Raw genomic sequence first — 6,000 nt, 5'->3', positions numbered from 1 at the left:
TCAAGTTCATCTTCGGCCGAACCCCGGTGGCCGCCAAAGTCGTCGCCGGCGCCAACTCCGGCCACCCCGACCCCAACGGACTCCACCAAGAGCTGCGGCTCGTCCTCAGCTCCACTCCGGTGGTCTCCGCGACCCATTTGGTGGCCGAAACAGCCAAAACCACTTCCGCCGCCGCGTCGGGCTCGCCGGCGGCTAAACGCCGGTGCAGCCGACCCGGGTTTGACCACGGGTGGGCCCTGGTTGACTCCCCTGAGTCAATGACAGGTGGGGCCCAGCCCTGTTAATTAAACAGGTTTAGTTTTAATTAAACTTTAATTAATTTAATCACCCTGACATGCGGGACCCACTGTCAGGTTTGACCCGGACGTGTTCCGTTGACCTGCTGACGTCACACTGACGTCAGGCTGACGCAATAATTCATTTTCTGGAATTATTCTAATATAGGAAATTCCAGAATATAATTTAAACTTCAAAAATTCATAACTTTTATTCTGTAACTCCAAATCAGACAAATTATATATGAAAAATGATCAGAAAAATCCAATATATCCATCTGTACTATTTTCATGCATGACTAAACAAGTTAACTTGATGTTTAATGCAGAACAAGGAAAAGCACTTTAAAAGGCCATGTTTGAGTTTGAAATTTGAATCTTTGATTCAAATTGGTTCAAACCCCTCTGGTCTTAGTTGCATTAGCCCAACACACTCATATTGCTATGTTTCATGCATGCATCATATTGTTGCACATTGTTTGGTGATGGTTGTGTATCGGTGTTCTTTGCGGCAGGATCTGCCTCCGAGGAGTATCGTGATTACCCTAACGAAGAACCGTATCAGTGCATCGAACCATCAGGCAAGCAACCAACCATTTGATCATATCGATACAATCCCATGTTCTCGCTCCTGCTCTCTTTTACTGCATTAAGACAACGCGTTTCAAACTGCTGTGTGCTACGGTAGTTGAACCCACTTCCTCTGCATGACCTGTCATTGCCACAGTAACTAGATGAAACCCACTAGCATGTGTAGGAGTTGATTGAGCCATATGTATGTGTTGTTCCTACCTTGCTATGCCTGCTATGCTTAGAGTCGTGTCAGGTCTGGTTCATCTGGGTGATGGGCTAGAGTGAAATGATTATGTCGGTAATAGAGTGGTGTGGTGAACACGATTTGGTAAAGGTATCGATGAGAGGCCATGTAGGAGTACATGGTGGGTTGCTTCATTGAGGCCGACCTTAAGCACTGAGATCTGTATGTGTGATTTAAGAATGAGCTACTACCATGCATTGGGCCTGAAACCAATGGACCCTCTCGGCTTCTTATTCACCCTAGTTCTCCGTCCAGGAGTTGCAAGTAGTTTCTGGTGTTTGTAGCCTACTGGAGGCCGTGGACAGCGCTGACCGTAGGGGTGGGCTGTGATGCGGTAGGTACGTGGCCGGGTGTACCGAATACCCGTTAGGTATCTCGGGAACCCTATTCACATCGTTCGGGGCCGTATGGGAAACCTCGGCCGGACTCCCTGCGGATGGAACCTGGATAGGCGATAAACCTGGACTGGAGGCTTAGGTGGTTAGGTAGGTCGTGGCCGACACCCATGTTGGGCTTCCGCTTGAAGGTTGCCGAGTACATGTCGTGTAAACGACGGTAAGTGGTGAGAGCGTGTATGAAGAAGTACACCCCTGCAGGGTTATCATGATCTATTCGAATAGCCGCGTCCGCGGTAAAGGACTACTTGGTTGCCTATACAGTTCATAGACAAGTAAATGGAAACTACTAAAAGCCTCAAGATAAGTGTGAGTGCCGAGGATGGCTCTTCCGTAGGAAGACGGAGGTGGATCCTCGGTAGTGTATTGAATTGGTGAGTAGTGGACTCGTGTGCGCAAAACCATTTCGAGTTGGAGTCTCGTAGGTTAGCCTAGCCAAGAGTCAAAGCTGGCTTGCTGCAACAACTCCACCAACCCTTCTTGATAATGTGCATGTATGTAGGATCTGATGTAAGTCTTGCTGAGTACCTTTGTACTCATGTTGCTATAATTTACATTTTTCACAGAAGACGCTGCAACCCCTTCTGATGGGTTCTACGTAGACGTTGACATCAATGAGTAGGCTAAGGCCCAGGTGGAGATCCTGAGCTTGTGAAGGACCTCGTAGTATAGCTAGGCTTTCCAAGCCTCTTTTATTTTACTAGTTGTCTGTACTCAGACAAGTTACTTCCGCTGCTGGTTTGTATGACTGTATGACTTGAATGCTGGGTGGTGTGACCCGTACCTTTGTGTATGTTATGTATGGCCCTCTGAGCCTTAAATAAAGTACTTGTGTCATAGAGTCATGTTGTGATGCCTTGTTGTATTTGCACATATCGAGCATATTGTGTGTATGTTTGAAATGCTTGGTATGTGTGGGATCTGACTATCTAGTTGTTTATCCTTAGTAGCCTCTCTTACCGGGAAATGTCTCCTAGTGTTACCTCTGAGCCCTGGTAGCTTGCTACTGCTCGGGAACACTTAGGCTGGCCGGCATGTGTCCTTCTTCGTTCCTGTGTCTGTCCCTTCGGGGAAATGTCACGCATTGAGTACCGGAGTCCTGTTAGCCCGCTACAGCCCGGTTTACCGGAGTCCTGCTAGCCCAGTGCTACAGCCCGGACCCACTTGCTGATGACCGACACGTTCGTTGCTGGGTCATGGATGCCTGTCCCTGTAAGTCTGTGCCACTTTGGGTTTACGACTAGTCATGTCAGCCCGGGCTCTTTATCATATGGATGCTAGCGACACTATCATATACGTGAGCCAAAAGGCGCAAACGGTCCCGGGCAAGGTAAGGCGACACCCGTGGGGTTACCGTGCGTGAGGCCGCAAAGTGATATGAGGTGTTACAAGCTAGATCGATGTGACATCGAGTCGGGGTCCTGATAGCATTGGTATCAGAGCCGGACTGCCTGTAGGTTCTCCAAGCCAAACCGGTCGATGTTGAGTCTAGAAATTCTTTAGTTATATGTAGGGGAATTGTTTGTGGGTTGGAACGTAAGGCTCTTTTTACTCCTTTATCTTATGACATTCTGATCTGAGTCAGTCTATTCTTCCACCGGGGGTTAAGGAATTAGGATCTATTCTCTCTATCAGGATCACGTGTTACTAATCAGTAGTACCTTATAGGTTTGATGAATACAAGCCTAGTTCAGTTCTACTACCACACTATGTTGTTAGGATGGACTCAGAACTTTGATATAATGATGTTGAGTGTGTATGAAATCCTTTGTCAATGTCTCAAAATCCTTCTTGAGCATTTACAGCTGTTATGCTGTCGAAATTTTGCTAGAAATTCTAATGCCTTTGCATTATGATTGTGCTTTCAGATGGCCACTCGCGACCTCAATCAAGTGGTTCGCCTGACTCGATGCCTAGATGTACCCGGCCATACCGCCATGTTGGTCAGGGTAATGACTGAGGCTGGATACCGTTGGTATCCTGAGTACACGGTCGAAGAGCAATTCCGAGACTTTAATCAAAGCCAGTATCTCTGCACTGTCAGGATATTTCCATCTTATCCTGGGTCCACCGAGCCCCTTCACTGCTCCTATGGACTCGGGGTTACTATTGAGATGGCTGTGCAGGACGCTGCTTACTCTATGATGACCATCATGCGAGTCAGATCTGGTCTATTTCGGGACTCTGATTTCCGGTATATGCCAGGACCACTTCCGGGAGCACAAGGGTATCTCCAGGCTATCTATGCTGACCCCACCCAGGAGGATTCACGGACTCGCACCACTGCTGAGATGCTCGAGGATAAGGACCGTGAAAATTGGGCCTTGAGGTTAGAGCTCTTCAATACCCGTGCTGACCACTGGGCCACATTGACTCGGTTTGCACCGGCGGTGCAAGCTGGATATTCGGATATGCGCGATCTCTATCCTGTGAGATCTGCCTTGCCAGACGTGATGGGTTGGCGTGATGTAGGAGGCATCACCCCACCTCACGGTCCCCGCAGGCCACCGTCTGTTGGTCCAAGACCTCATCCTAGCCCCTATGGCCCACAAGCTCCGCGAGATCGTCTGTTTCTGGATGATCATGTTAAGCTTCCAGGCTATGGAGGTGACTTCTACGAGGACTACTACGGATCGGTCTGAGTTAGTGGTAGTATCACTAGTTCGTGTTAGCTGTGTCGTCTATCGTCCTGCGTGACTCGTGGGATATGACCTAGTTTGTATCGCCTTTCGGAGGTGTAGAAAAATAATGTATAGGAGCTTGGAATGCCTCCGATGAGATGTAATCCTCTTTTCACCGTAATAGTACCTTGTTTGGTCTTGTGCTAAACCCTGTATGGTGTGTATGACGATGGAATAAAGAAGCAGTTTCTGTATCTACCATGTCATACGGATGATCATCTTGCATTCCGAGTTATTCCTTACATTTTGTATCCTATGTCGGAATTTTATCATCCTGACTAAATCATTGTCTTGTTTACCTAGGATGGTCAACACGCTCACTAACCCTGCTCCCCAAGAGCAGGACGAAGGCAGCGAAGTCAGGAATGCAAATCTGCCACATCCTCCTTCCCTAGCCGAGGTTATGATGGAAGCCGAAAGAAACAAGCGGGAGACCAACCGTTTGTTGGAGCGTATTGAATAGAACACGACACACCATCAGAGGACTAACGTGGTGTCACTCAGTGATTTTATCAAGTTACATCCACCCACGTTCCACCACTCCGTCGAGCCTCTCGACGCTGATGATTGGCTTCGCAGTATTTCTCACAAACTGCGTTCCGTGCTGGTAGCGGAGGCTGACAAGGTCACCTTTGCTGCATATCATCTTGAAGGCCCCGCCAGTCTATGGTGGGAGAATTATGGAGCTATGCGCCCAGCGGGCCATGTCACTACTTGGGCTGAATTCAGCGAGGCTTTCCGTGAACATCACATTCCGGAGGGTCTCATGGACCGTAAACATGAGGAATTTTGCAGTTTCACTCAGGGCCGACTCTCTGTGGATGCTTACAACAGGGAGTTCGGTAACCTCGCACGATATGCAACTGAGGAAGTTTCTACTGATGCCAAGAAGCAAGCAAGGTTCCGTAAGGGGCTTAGTCCTGAGCTTCGCCGCGACCTCCGTCTGCATGAGTGCACATCTTTTCAGAAACTTGTTAACAAGGCCATCAGTGCTGAAACTGGTCAGACTGATTATGATGCAACACGCAAGCATGGCCGTGACATGGGTTCCTCATCCGGTGCTGGTCCTCAGAAGCGCCGCGTGTGGGTGCCCAACACCGCCCTGCCACCCAGGTTCACACCGAGGCCATCTTTCCAGGCGCCTCGCCCCGTTCAACAGTCTGCACCAGCCAAGCCCTATGGTGGTCCAACCAACAATGCTCCTCCACGTTCCAGTTCCGTGACTTGTTTCAAGTGTGGGGAATCTGGCCACTATATGCGTGAGTGTCCCCAGACCAACCCCAACCAATCTGCTAAAGCTGTTGGCCGTGGCAAGCCGACAGGGAAAGTGTTCCATGCCAAGCCGGCCACCGCTACACGTGGCCATGTCAACTGTATCTCTGCCGAAGAAGCTCAAGAGGATCCCAACGTCGTTCTCGGTATGCTCCTTGTTAATTGCCACCCGACATCTGTTCTTTTCAATACAGGAGCCTCTCATTCATTTATATCCGAGAACTATGCCCGTCTGCATAACACCGCATTCTGTGACATGCCATCCACTATGGAAATTTCTACTCCTGGTTCTAGATGGCAGACCTCCAGGGTAAGTTATGGAAATGAAATCCAAGTCGACAGACTTGTTTTCCTTGCATCTTTGATAGCTCTCAAATTTTCAGATATTAATATCATTTTGGGTATGGACTGGATGTCAGCTCATCATGCCAAAATTGATTGCTTCTCTAGGACTGTTCAACTCACTCATCCTTCGGGGAAGATAGTCAATGTCTTGACCCGATTAGCCAAGCGACAATTATATTCTCTTAACGCCAGCCCTTTGCCAGACCTTGAGGACG

This window comes from Triticum dicoccoides, chromosome 4A, assembly GCF_002162155.2.
Source record: "Triticum dicoccoides isolate Atlit2015 ecotype Zavitan chromosome 4A, WEW_v2.0, whole genome shotgun sequence".
NCBI classification, from domain to species: Eukaryota; Viridiplantae; Streptophyta; class Magnoliopsida; order Poales; family Poaceae; genus Triticum; species Triticum dicoccoides.
The sequence above is the reverse complement of the archived record's forward strand: the minus strand, read 5'-3'. Positions refer to the sequence as shown.